This window comes from Gopherus evgoodei, chromosome 5 (assembly GCF_007399415.2).
Source record: "Gopherus evgoodei ecotype Sinaloan lineage chromosome 5, rGopEvg1_v1.p, whole genome shotgun sequence".
Lineage (NCBI taxonomy): Eukaryota > Metazoa > Chordata > Testudines > Testudinidae > Gopherus > Gopherus evgoodei.
In genome coordinates this window covers 35913206-35927525 of record NC_044326.1, presented here as the reverse complement: position 1 = coordinate 35927525, position 14320 = coordinate 35913206, and positions in this window count along the sequence as shown.

The following is a 14320-nucleotide window of genomic DNA, read 5'->3' as shown; positions in this document are numbered from 1 at the left end:
TAGATCTTAAAGCAGTGGTTCTCAACCACTCCAGAGGGCTGGGGGGAGGAGGGAAGGGGAGAGGAGGGAATGAGTGCAGGTTGTTTGGCAGCTAGGTTCTGCCAAAATAAACCAGAGAGCAGGGCCAGTGTTAGACTTGATTGGGGCCCAGAGCAGAAAGCTGAAGCCTGAGCCCCACTGCCTGGGACCGAAAGCTGAAGCCTGAGCAACTTAGCTTTGCGTGGCCTTCTGTCATGTGCGGAGTTGGGCCATGGAATTTTTATAGCATGGGGAGGGGGGCTCAGAAAAATGTTGAGAACCCCTGCTCTAAATCTTTGTGGAGAACTTTTAAGAACAACTTTGCATCTCTATAAAAATTACCAAAGAGGATCCCCTCCCTGCAACCCCATTCTTTGCAAGGCTGTTTGTTCTGTTGCAGTGGGTTGTTGTGGAAGTGATTAATTCTTTCCACATATGTGTTTTGGGTAAGTATTTCTGTAGCAATGGGGTGTCAGACTTAGGCACGGAATGAGATTATTGCCCAGAAGCTGACTGACAAGCCTAGATCAATCTATAGTGAACACACATTTAGTTGGCTTTTGAATTAAGAAATGTGCTGCTGTTGGCAGGACTGTTGCATTACTGATAACATTTTTAAGTGCCATGCAGGAGAGTTGGTTTTGATTAGGAATCCCAGTCTGAGCCTAACTAACTGGAATTGCTGCAGAGATAGAGTGGCTCCTGATGCACAAGGAAAACTCTTCAGCCTTCACTACATTAGAAAATTGTTGAGGAAAAAGCTCCTACCAGTTCAGCTTCACCAGTAGTGGTAATGATGGGGGTGCATATGGCTATGGAATTGTTACCACTGTTAGTTAATTCTCATGGAACATACTCCAGATGAAGCTTAGAGTCAGATCTGCGTAATGGAAAACTGATTTTTGTCTGGAGGAGGAGATCAGGAGGCGAGGAATGGTCCAACAGTTACGGCTGAGAGATCTGGGTTCAATTCTTTCCTCTGCTGCAGTCTCCCTGCATGACCATGGGCAAGTCATTTCATTTTCCTGTGCCTTCATTTCCCATCTATAAATTGGGGAAAATAAAACTTCTCTGCCTCACAGGAGCGGTGTGAAGATAAATACATAAAAGGTTATGAGGTATGTGGATAATAGAGGGATGGGAGCTATGCAGTGGCCTTAAGTAGAAGCTATGATTGGTTTATAATCTTAGGTAGGCACAGTCCAAGCTCAGGACTGAGACTGGAATACCTGAGTTGTGATCCTAGTTCTGACATTTCCTACTTCAATAGCCTTGTCCAAGTCACTTAATCCAACAGTTTCCTATCTGTAACATGTAATTAATATGTAACTACAGCACAGTGATGGAGTGAAACTAACTGAAGATAGTTTCTAAGATGTTTTGAAGAGATGAAGTGCTCCAGTGAAAAGTTGAGTTGTTTAAGACAAAAAAGGCAAAAGGTTGAGAGAGGTCAGTTGTAAAGTTGTAAAATGGGCAATTTCAACTTTTTAGATATATAAACAGGTTTCAGACTTACTGAGCATCCCACTGTGATGGGGTGCATCACTCACCGCTTGTCTGGCACCTCCTCCTGGTCCCTCAGGTGTCGACCTCAAGAGCTAATCCCCATTCTGTGGCCGCATGCCATCACACTGTCTCTCTCGAGTATGCAGCGCCTCAGTCGTCCCAGAGACCAGTGTCCTTTTCATGACTCAGCCCTCTGGCTAGGTCACTCAGCATTTCTCCTCTTCCCAGGTACAGTCCTCCAAATTCTCTCACTCCCACAGTGACCCAGGCAGTCTTCCCGTTCACTGCCCCTTTGATCTAGGCCATGCCCTTGGTGGCTGGTACAGGAACCCAGGCCTGCTCTCAACTTCTGGGACCCTACACCCAGCAGTTCGAGGCTTTCCTCTCCCAGCCCTCATTGCTCCTTCCCTGGACAGCTTCCTACATCTCTTGGTTCCCCTCCTCTATCTGGGTGTACCAGCTCCAAACCCTCCTCCCTCTTCCCAGGGATGGTACGTCTACACTGGAAACATAAGTTGACTTGTATTAGGTCAATTTACAGCCACCACACTAATTACTATGGTAGTGCATGTCCACACTACCCTCTTCTCAGTGGTGCGTATCCTCCGAGGTGCACTATGGGGAGCAAGCATCTTTGTCTCAGCTCTGCTGGCAGCTCCCTGCCAGGAGGCTGGCTGCTCCCCAGGCTCCAGGGCTCCCAGCAGGCTATCCCCTGTTCTCTCCCTGGCTCCCAGCAGGGAGTGGGGTCAGGCTACCCGGGTCTCCACTTTGGGGCGTGGGGGGCAGCTAGGCTCTAGTTGCCTGACTTTCGTGAAATTGATAAGTCATCCAACAGCCATGTGAGAAACATTGTGTCTACACAGACACTGCATCGCTCTAACTACACCAACATAAGTCTTGCACCTCTTGTGGAGGTGGAGTTATGTCGGTATAGAAGGGCACTTACATCGGCGGGAGGAAGGCTGTAATATAGACACTGATATAGTTGGGTCGACTTAAGCTGCCTTACTAATGGTGTAGTGTAGACCAGCCCAGCGTGACTGTGCTTTCCCAGCAGCAGCCAATGCCACTGTCTGTTGTCAGCTTTCTGGCTTTTTAGGCCCTGCCTGTTCCTGCACTATTAAACCTGCTTGTAATTAATTCCCGGTTTCCCTGGCTCTTCCTCTAGGTGCAGCCTGTGGCGTGAATAGCCCTACCTGGTCATCCAATCTTGTGTGCGGTGGACGTCTAACTGCACTCGTCAAAATAGGGTTTGAAGAGAGTATTTCTCAGCATCAGAAAGAATTTGCTTTTGGGGGCAGCTTGCTCTAGAATACACAGGAGGTGGAGGCTGTTCTTTGGCGTGTGTACTCAGAAATGCACATGAGTTGGTTGAGCTGCTAAGTAACGGTGATGATAATTAAGTTTGATGTTCTTGCAGAGGGAGTCAGAGCCCAAGACTTAGTGCTCTGGCACTTTACTTGAGATAACTAAGTTATAAGCCATTTTAAGGTGAACATTAAGAAATTAGGGTCAGATTCTTAGCTGCTGTAAATCAGCTTGGCTCCGTTGACTTCAGTGTTGCTACATGGACTTCTACCGGCTAAGAATCTGGCTGTAAAAGGAAACTCGAAGAGCTAATAGCATGAGGAAGAAGTTTTCTTGATGTGCCTTACAAATGGGAAGCATGCAGAGGCCAGCAGGGCATAAAGGGGGCAATCAAAGAGACTTAGTTTCACTGCACTCTAAATGATGTATTTCTAGTGTTCTTCGCTTCAGAGAATAAAGTAGAAATACCGACCCTGGGCTACCATCAGATATATTTTTAAAAAGAGAAGCGGGGAGAGAGACTGAAGAACACAAGATATTAAATTGCCATAAGTTACTCAGATGAGCTTGCTCACCTGGTGACTATGATATATTCTTTATTAAATAGAGGGGCTGAGGTAATATAACTTGTTACTGACCTTTAGTTAGGTTAGTCAACAAGGCATGGGAGGGAATACCAGAAGGACCTAACATTGCTATGCGCTGGTGTAGCAATTCCCATGGTCCTTGTCATTTAAACAAACAAAACAAGGACCTAACTCTTACTTGGACAAAGCCTGCTTCAGTTAAGAGACCCTTGAAGTCAATGTAGAATTTAGCCTGAGTAAGAAATGCTGAGTGGTGCCCTGAGAGTAAACTCCACTGGTTGTGATACAGTGTGTAAATGGCATTGGATGATTTATTTATTTTGCTTTTTTAAAATGTCTCCAGATGTGGACCATGATGCCATTGAGCTAGCATTAGCAGATAGCACGAAGTCTGCTTCTGCTGACTGCTTTACTCTGTTTCTGGCTGAGAATGGAGCAGTTATGAGAGCAAGTGATTGAGCTTTGATCCAGATATGATAGACACAATAATAGTTGTGTGAGGGAAGCTTAATCTGGCCCTTTGGTCTAAGGACCTGTATCTGCCTTTTGTTACTTATGTTCCCAATTTGGAAATCTGGTTAGATTCAAAGTTACTGTTGGATAGTTAATAGCATTGAATCAACTAGTTGTATACAGTGGTGTTGGGTATAACTATGTCAAGTAAGGTATTTTATAAAAGCATGCAATGTTCTAAACCTGATGGTCCATGGGCGATCTGTAGACAGCTGTGGGTAGGAATGGATGCATGTAGAATGATCATTGTAACCAGGGGTGCCACAACAGCATCACCTCACAGCAGTGCAGGGAAGCAGTCAGGAAGGCCAGGAAGGGCACCTCCAATGATGGATCATTAAAGTTAAGGGAAAGACATTGAAACTGAAAAGAAAAAACCCAGGGTACGTCAACACTACGGGATAATTCTGATTTTACATAAACCAGTTTTATAAAACAGATTGTATAAAGTCGAGTGCACGCGACCACATTAAGCACACTAATTTGGCGGTGTGCATCCATGGTCCGAGGCTAGCGTCGATTTCCGGAGCATTGCACTGTGGGTAGCTATTCCGTAGCTATTCCGTAGTTCCCGCAGTCTCCCCCGCCCCTTAGAATTCTGGATTGAAAGCCCAGTGGCTGATGGGGCAAAAATCATTGTCGCGGGTGGTTCTGGGTAAATGTCGTCAGTCATTCCTACTTCCGGGAAAGCAACGGCAGACAATCATTTCGTGCCCTTTTTCCCTGGATTGTCCTGGCAGACGCCATAGCATGGCAACCATGGAGCCGGTTCAGCATTTTTTTTTTACAGTCACTATATGTGTTCTGGATGCCGCGGAGAGAGGCGATACTCCAGCGCTACACAACAGCATTCATTTGCTTTTGCATGATAGCAGAGATGGTTACCAGTCATTCTGTACCATCTGCTGCCAGGGTAATTTGGCAATGAGATGACGGCTCTCTCTCCCTCTGTGCTGTCTGCTGCTATCATAGGTGCCCCTGGCTGAGGTCGGCCGGGGGCGCAAAAGCAAAACTGGGAATGACTCCCCGAGTCAATCCCTCCTTTAGGGTTTCTAAAAATAGTCAGTCTTGCCTAGAATTTGGGGCAAGTGTACTAGAGATGCAGTGTATCAGAGAGCACAGCTGCTCTGTGTCAGATCCCACAGAAATGATGAGCTACATGCCATTCACGGGGGGTGCCCCTGCAACAACCCCGCCCATTGCTTCCCTCCTCCCCCAACCTTCCTGGGCTACCGTGGGAGTGTCCCCCCCATTTGTGTCATGACGTTATAAAGAATGCAGGAATAAGAAACAGTGACTTGTTAGTGAGAGAAAATGAGGGGGAGGCAGCCTCCCCGTGCTATGACAGTCGAGGCAGGACATTAAGTGGTGCGGGGGAGAGGAGCCCAGCATCCCGCTGCTATGATAGTCCAAGCAGTACAGAATCTTTTCTTTACACCAGAAAGTGAGGGGGCTGATGGAGCTCAGCCCCCCGTGGCTATGAAGAAGACGGTTACCAGCCGTTCTGTACCATCTACTGGGAATGACCAGGAATCATTCCTATTTTTACCCAGGCGCCCCTGAGGCCAGCCAGGGGTATTCAGCAGTTATCAAGCATGTACCGTTTGCCACCAGGGAGGGGAGAGGAGCGGATATTGCTCTTCACTGCTGCAGCATCGCATCTACCAGCAGCATTCAGTAGACATAGGGTGACACTGAAAAAAGTCAAGAAACGATTTCTTTCCCTTTTCTTTCACGTGGGGAGTAAATTGACGAGCCATTCCCTGAACCATGCCGGACAATGTGTTTGACCCTACAGGCATTGGGAGCTCAGCCAAGAATGCAAATACTTTTCGGAGACTGCAGTGGACTGTGGGATAGCTGGAGTCCTCAGTACACCCTCCCTCCCTCCATGAGCGTCCGTTTGAGTCTCTGGCTTCCTGTTATGCTTGTCACGCAGCACTGTGTAGCCTGTAGATTTTTTTTTCAAACGCTTTGGCATTTCGTCTTCTGTAATGGAGCTCTGATAGAACAGATTTGTTTCCCCATACAACGATCAGATTCAGTATCTCCTGTACGGTCCATGCTGGAGCTCTTTTTGGATTTGGGACTGCATTGCCACCCGTGCTGATCAGAGCTCCAGGCTAGGCAAACAGGAAATGAAAATCAAAATTTCGCGGGGCTTTTCCTGTTTACCTGGCCACTGCATCCGAGCTGAGATTGCTGTCCAGAGTGGTCACAGTGGTGCACTGTGGGATACCGCCCAGAGGCCAATACCGTCGATTTGCGGCCACACTAAGCCTAATCCAATATGGTAATACCGATTTTAGCGCTACTCCTCTCATTGGGGAGGAGTATAGAAACCGGTATAAAGAGCCCTTTATATCGATATGAAGGGCCTCGTAATGTGTACGGGTACAGCGTTAAATCGGTTTAACGCTGCTAAAATTGGTTTAAACGCGTAGTGTAGACCAGGCCCCAGTCTTGGAAAAATAAGGAAGGAGGGAGTTTTCCCTGCTCTGTGTAACCATGAATTACCACAGTCAGAGGAAGAGAGTTAAAAAAAAAAAAGCACACCCTGTTAGATGGAAGTATTTGACGTGATGAAACTTTCCAGCATCTAAGCCAGGTGCTGTCTGTGGACACTGGATCCCCTCATGCTGGGAAATTGTTCAGCATTACAAGTAACTTGTATTAGAGAAGGGAAGTTAGCTAATATAGAAATGTAAAGCCTGAGGTTATGTCTTTATGGCTATTTTCTGTGTCAGTTGCATGTTTGTTTTTCTTACTATTTCATCTTTGAATCTGATTTTTTTCTCTTTAAAAAAACCCACTTTGTTTGTTTTTTATCCTAAGAAGGTTTCTGTCGCGCAGTCTGGGCGGAGTGTGTGACCCCAAAGGGACTGATAACTGGGGGTGATGAAGCGGAAGTGAACAATCCACGTGTCTGGTAATTAAGAACTTGGTGGGGGAGAGGGGTGGATATAGGGAGACTTGAGACCAGAAGGGCTGTTGGGGTCACTCTGCACAGAGTAACTAGGCACGTGGAAGCCAGGGTGAGACCTTTATGCTTGTGAGCTGACTACTGGTGTCAGAGCTCTGAGCCGTGGCAGCATAGCATTAAGGCACTCAAAGTTACAAGAAGGCAGTGACAGAACCCCTTCTTGTCTGGGTCATCTCCAAAAGGTCACAGTGGAGTATTCTGCAGTCTTTTTGCAATGAGGAGATTAGTTGGCCGTTGCTGATGTATCGTGAAGTTTGCTGCTGGTTTTGTCTTTGTTACAATTTGTGCTTAAAAAAGAAATATTAAGGGGCACTGAGAGCCTGGGATAGCCATCTTTTTAAACTTTTTTAATAAATAAATGCAACTAGAAGAAAACTCTGCACATTTCCAGCTTCCTGGGGAATGCTGCACAGTGAGAACTGAAGTTAAATAACTACAGGAAAAAATACTGCTCTGCAAGGAATCTAATTTCTGCTAAAACAAGGGAGAGGATCACATGACTTCCAAGCTGGTCTTACTGATCAGCATCTGACTTAGCTGGCAGGCCAGCTAGCCAGCCAGTTCAAAACATTCTTGAAATTCCTGCACTTTAAGAGCTTAGGATAAAATCACTTTGTGAGTGGGAAGAGGGGGAGAGAGGCCTTCAATAAGTTTGTTTGGAAACAATCCATCTAAAAATTAGAACCATATCTGTCAGTAGAATTTAATTTTGTGTGTGTGTACAATATAGGGATGAACCCAATTACTAGGAAAATTATTATATAATTTAGTGTTTGGATCAATTCACTATTAGATAATGGTATATTTATGGCTTCTGGTAAATCATGTATGCATGGAATTAAACTGGAGGATGTAGACACTGATTTTTTTTTCTACTGGGGAGGGAAAGTAAAGAATATATATAAGCCTTGAAGTTCATCTAGTAGTGGACAGCTGTAATGGAAGGATCTCAGCACTATTGTCCATGGGTCCAAACCCAAGAGCCACTGGAAATTTGAGCCAGTAGTTCCGTAACATGAGCAGTAACCAGGTAACAAATATTTAAAAGATAAATCAGTCAGAACTGATTCAGTATCCAAACAAACATTGAGTGCATTGCAAAACCCAAATGTCTTTTCCCAGAGTTATGCCTCACAGCTAAGAGAACAGGACTTTTGACCTTTGTTGCAGGCATTTATCCATTCAAACAGGCACAGTTAAACAAAGATGATACTTGGAATTTAATATCGCTTTCACCTAACCAACCCGGTATTCACTTCATGTTTGAGCTAGAGTTATTTCTCTCCCCTTATAATAGTGTACAGAGTAGATGGGATCTTAGTTTCAGCTTCCCTCGGTGAATTGCTTTACCCTTCTTTGTTCTTAGCTGGCATTAAGTTCATTTGCCCATCTCTTTACCCTGCTTAAATGGGGTGTATTCCTAAGGAATTCAAGGGGAGCGCTCACCATACTACTGAACAGCCAGGACTCGGGCATAGCTGTCCTCTGCTAGGAGTAGCCCCTGCAGTGTGTGTAGGTCTAACTGACACATAGTTACTACACAAGCATGTTGATTCATTGGTGGCTGTGAACAGATTGATGCTCCTGAGCGCCTCTCTAACTAATTCACAGTGTTACCTTACTCTCATCACATTCCTAGTCATTCTGCTTCTTTTTAAGTTTGCTACATTTCTTCAATACATGCTGTGCTGATTAGAGACTCTCTCTCATTCCATGCGCAAAAATTAATACGGAAACCAGCTCCCTGAGGCATGCAGTACCTGCATGCAATGCAAAAGCATGATTTTATTGCTGTTTGCCTCGTCTTCCCTTTTTCCTCTCTCCAGTCGGATGGTTGGTTGTTTTTATCATTTGAATGTATCAGTAGTGCACAAAAGTCCCAATCAGATTTGACATAAAATAACAATCACATTCCCAATCCCAACCCCAAAGAGCTCATTTTAAAAGTGCTTATGCTCATTTAAGCCTTGATCATGTCTCTCCCTTTGTCTAGAAAGCATTATGAAAATTGATAGTGTATACATTGTCCTCTTGATTTAAGATTAATCTTCATAGATTAAAAAAAAAAACAGACGAGACCTTTGTGATCATCTTGTCTGATCTGCTGTGTAACTCAGGCCATAGAAACATCCTCATATTGGACTTGAAGAAGAAATTAATAGGTGTGGTTAAACAAGAGCATGTCTCTTAGAAAAGCATCCAATTGTGATTTTAAAATGTCCAGGGATGGAGAGTCCATCATAACCCTTGGTAAACTGTTCCAATGATTAATTACCCTCACAAAAAAATTTGTTCCTTATTTCTAATATTAATTAGCTTTAGCATCCAGCCATTGAGCATGTTATACCTTTGTTTGCTAGGCTGAAAAGCCATCTATTGTAAATTTTTGTTCCCCAGGTAGATACTTATAGACTGATAATCAAAGAGAAGCTTAAAGTCTGATAAAGTAATAAGACTGAGCTCCTTGAGACCACCACTACTAGATGTGTTTTCTAATCCTTTACTCATTCATGTAGCTCTTCTCTGAATCCTTTGTACAAAATTTAAGATCATCAAACTTTTGCATACAGAAGTATTCTTTGGTTTTCTTTTTCTTTTCACCCTTCGTCTGCTGCCCCCCCTTCCAAGTCAGCTGAGATTTATCATTTTGTTTTTTAAAATATTTGGTAACGTGAAGTAGGTTGTTACATTTTACTGCCTTCAGATTGAGATTTATGATCACTCTATTCCCAAACTGTGGTACGCATACCCCTGGGGGTACGGGAGACATCTCCAAGGGGTACGTGGGAGAAATTGTGTAATGGTGGATTTTATTTATTTTGTTGCATTTTCATAATCGGCTATTCAGATGAAGTTCTAAAACTCTCTCAGAATTCGTTATAAAATATGGTAGTTCATTTACTTCAAGATGTACCAGTGAGAACACATATGCAGAGACGCTAACATACAGAGTTCTCACTTCCAATCACTGTACAGTGCGGGTTCAGTTGCCCAGCAACTTTCCAGTCTGAGCTCAGAATTTAGTAATTTTTTTTTCGGTTGTCTATGTCCCGTTATATCTGTACATAACAGTGAACTATGGAGAGATGGCTAAAGACAAGTAGTGTTACGAACACACAAGGCCTCAGGGATGAGATGGGTAGGAGCACGTGGGTGGCTAGTAGAACTGGAAGGGAGCACGCAATAAGAAAAGTTTGGGAACTTCTGATCTACTGGTATCCATGGTAATCCCAGTGATAACCAATAGAACATTATAATATGAAGGAGTAGCCAGTTTCATTTGGGGACTGAATAAAATATCCACAGTAAACATTACTCATAGTGAAGATTTTGGAATTTTCTGTTTTCGTTTGTGTTTTATGTAGGTAGACATTTGTTTTTAACAAAACATTCTAACCTGACAATCTTTTTTTAAAGCTTATTTATAAAGGTCAAGAACTGTCACTGCTCTTTCATTCAGTACAAGACTGCCAGAGGGAGTACACATTGTTTCAAGGAAAGACCCAAATTGAATTGTCCTGCCCACCTATGGCAGTTTGTTCTGTGCTTGTGATAGGCCACGGAAAGGAAGTGTGGAGCTCAGGTGGCCTGTTGGATCTTCCCTATTCTAATAAGAGAGGTTTTTTTGTTTTACACTTAATGACAATGTCTTGACAGCTGCCTTCAGTTCTGTCCTAAACAGTCAGCTCTTCTCTGAAGTTCAGTTAAACCTTTTCTCTCATGCACATTGTTCTCTTGTGGGTGAAGATTGAGTTTAGTTAATTCACTTTGGATTTTCAAATCCCAAAGCTGTAGACTAGAGGCCTGCTCAGCCCTACTTTTAAAGCCCAGCCTAAGAGTATTGAATTGTCCTCAGATCAGCCTGTGATGGAGCATCTGCCCAACAGTGGCAGAGAAGGGGTTAAAAGCAGCCTAGGGTGGCTGTGCAGGGAGCAGCCAATCAGGGCCCAACAGGGCCATATAAAAAGAGCTGCAGGGCCAGAGGCAGTCAGTTGCTGCAGAGAGCCCAAGGGAGAAGACTGGGTTCCTAGAAGGCTGTAGGAGGGTAGCACCTCAGACAGGGCAGCTGCTGGCAGGGTCTGGGGGAACTAGAGAGAACTTTTGGCTGGCTGCTGGGACTTGCAGGCTGGAGGCCCTGGGAAGAGGGCAAAGAAGGTGCTCGTGCTGCGGAGAAGTGGCTCAGGGAATTTGAAGCTGCACAGGTGAGAAGTTAAGGAGAGGCAGAAGGACCTGACCTGACCTGATCCTAACCCAGTACTTGTCATTGGATGCCATTGGGTTGCAAGATGCTACTGTAAACTTCTGTTCAGTAGGGACAATTCTCAGCAGGATTCTGTCTGCTCACAAAGGGTATGGCAGAAGTACCATTGCTGCAGGGCAATTCAGCTGGGTTTGGAACCACTGGAGGATGCTCCCTTGATCAGTATCAATCATGTAGGAACTCTCAGGGCACAGGTACATCTCTGTTACTTGTATAGTTTTATCACTGATATTACCCTAGCACCTAGGAGACCTGATGATAGACCAGGACCCCATTGTGCTAGGTGCTGTACAAACAAAACAAAAAGATTGTCCCTGACCCTATCCCCAAAGAGCTTACAAGTCAAGTATAAGGCAGGAGATAACAGACTGATGCAGACAGGTTAATGGAGGAGTATAAGGGAACAATGAGACTATTGATCAGCATGATGGGCTAGATCCTGGGCCGTGTTATGATAGCTGCCCTTTATCCAGCCATTGAAAGATTCTCCCCATGTTAAGGGAGCCTCAAGTATATAGAGTCCCCTAGCTGTGCCTATACCACCACTCTTCTAGTGAGTGTGGCTGGGGCATTTGTGCACCCTGCTGATCCACAGTTGCTGTAATGGTCCCTGGTACCATAGGCATCCAGAGCTCGATAAAAGGATATTCTAACTTGCACTGGAGAGCCAAACCCTGTGCACAGAGCAAGGATGCTGAGCACTCCTCTGCTATAGCTGATGATCTGGCCTACTGTTTTTTTACTCTTGGGCAGTTACTGAAACAAAGGCTGGAATTATTAATGCCAAGTAAAGTAACCCTATTTCCCAAGGGTCAGATTCTGATCCCTTTTCTTTCACTGAGCAGTAAATAGCTTCATTGACTTCAGTGGGATCACACATAGAGACAGAAACAGACTCAGTAAAAGTAAAGTGTCTGGCCCTACATTTGTCTGTAGAAGCTTTGGAGAGCTTAAATAATGGTTTGTTACTTACTGGCTATATTCTGGAGAAAGATGTAAAGAAACAGACATATTTCTCAGCAGAAGAAAAATAGTTTTCATTGCAGAATGGCTCCCCATCTTTTAACAGTATTCAGTCTAATGTGTTGATTTTGTAAGCATAATTTAAACCCTGAGAGACTAATGAAGTTTAACAGTGTGTTAATTATCATTATTGTTGTTGTCTCAGTTAAAATACAAGATCCTAGATCCTATTTATGATCTGAAATTCCAGAGGTTCCAAACCTCTTATTTGACTGTAACAACATCTCCTGGTTACATGCAGCTTTTGTAAGCATATATACTTATTTAAATTCCCCTATGGAGAATGTGTGGGGGACTTTTAAGATCAAATTAACAGGTGTTATAAATAGGAGAATTTTCTTACCCCAATTTAACTAGTTTTTGACATTGAAGTGCAAATAGTTAAGGCCTTGTTTTCTTGTACTGTCAAAGGGGCCAAGGCTTTGATGGGGAAATTCGTAGAAATCAATAAATAAAAATGTTTTCATTTTTAAGTGAATCTGTAGTGGGGTGATTACACTGCTCCTGCCCTGAAGGGCTTAAAACAGCCCAGGAGAAGGCTGTGCCTGGGGCAAGAAACCTGGGCTGATTGGGGAAAGTAGGCTCAGCTGTGGCCAAGCCCCATTCAGGTCCAGCTGGTCCCTGTAAGAGGCTACGAGCCAGAAGCCCAAAGAGTCTCTCTCTGCCTGTAGAGGGAAAAAGGCCTGGCTGCAGGGAGCTAGACACAGAGTACCAGAGTGGAGCAGGGCTGAGGACAGGCTGAGGAGCCGGGAAGCTCCAGCCTGGAAAGCCCCAGGCTGCAGCCTGGCATTGGGTTAATAGGTACTAGAGGTTGCAGAGGACAGCCTAGGAGTAGGCCAAGGCAGCAGGTCCAAACTCTCCTTGCCAGTGATGAGTAGGCTGATAATGCAGTCTGCCCCAGGGCATGGGGCTAGACAATGACTGGCAGTAGCCTGATACTGAGGTAAGGTGGGAATAGTGGGTGGGAGTGTCATAAACAGATAGCTAAGGGTTAATGTCTCTTTCACCTGAAACACCTGACCAGAGAACCAATCAGGAAACCGGATTTTTTCAACCTTGGGTGGAGGGAAGTGTGTCTCTGAGTCTTTTGTCTGTCTTCCTGCTGTCTCTGAGCTTTGGAGAAGTACTTTCTACTTTCTAGTCTTCTGTTTCTAAGTGTAAGGACAAAGAGATCAGATAGTAAGTTATATGGTTTCTTTTCTTTGGTATTTACATGAATATAAGTGCTGAAGTGCTTTGATTTGTATTCTTTTTGAATAAGGCTGTTTATTCAATATTCTTTTAAGCAATTGACCCTGTGTTGTATCATCTTAATACAGAGAGCGCATTTGTATGTATTTTTCTTTCTTTTTATATAAAGCTTTCTTTTAAGACCTGTTGGAGTTTTTCTTTACTTCAGGGAAATTGAGTCTGTACTCACCAGGGAATTGGTGGGAGGAAGAAATCAGGGGAGAGCTGTGTGTTGGATTGCTAGCCTGATTTTGCATTCCCTCTGGGGGGAATAGGAAAGTACTTTCTGTTTCCAGGATCGGGAACAGAGAGGGGGGAGTCTCGGTGTAGTTTCACAGAGCTTGTGTCTGTGTATCTCTCCAGGAGCACCTGGAGGGGGGAAGGGGAAAAGGATTATTTCCCTTTGTTGTGAGACTCAAGGGATTTGGATAGTTGTCCGGACGAGTTACCGCATTTAGCTTACGGTAGTCCACGCAAAAGCGTATTTCCCCATCTGGTTTGGGTACCAGAACCACTGGAGATGCCCATGCACTGGTAGATGAGCGGATTATACCCATCTGTAGCATGTTCTGGATCTCCCGTTCTATAGCAGCTTGGGCATGAGGAGACACCCGGTAGGGTGGGGTTCTGATTGGGTGAGCATTACCTGTATCAATGGAGTGGTATGCCCGTTCAGTCCGTCCTGGAACGTCTGCAGCGGCAACAAATCAAGGAGCTGTGCACTAGCTTCGCCCCATTGTTCTCAGCCACCCCAGGACGGACTGAACGGGCATACCACTCCATTGATACAGGTAATGCTCACCCAATCAGAACCCCACCCTACCGGGTGTCTCCTCATGCCCAAGCTGCTATAGAACGGGAGATCCAGAACATGCTACAGATGGGTATAAT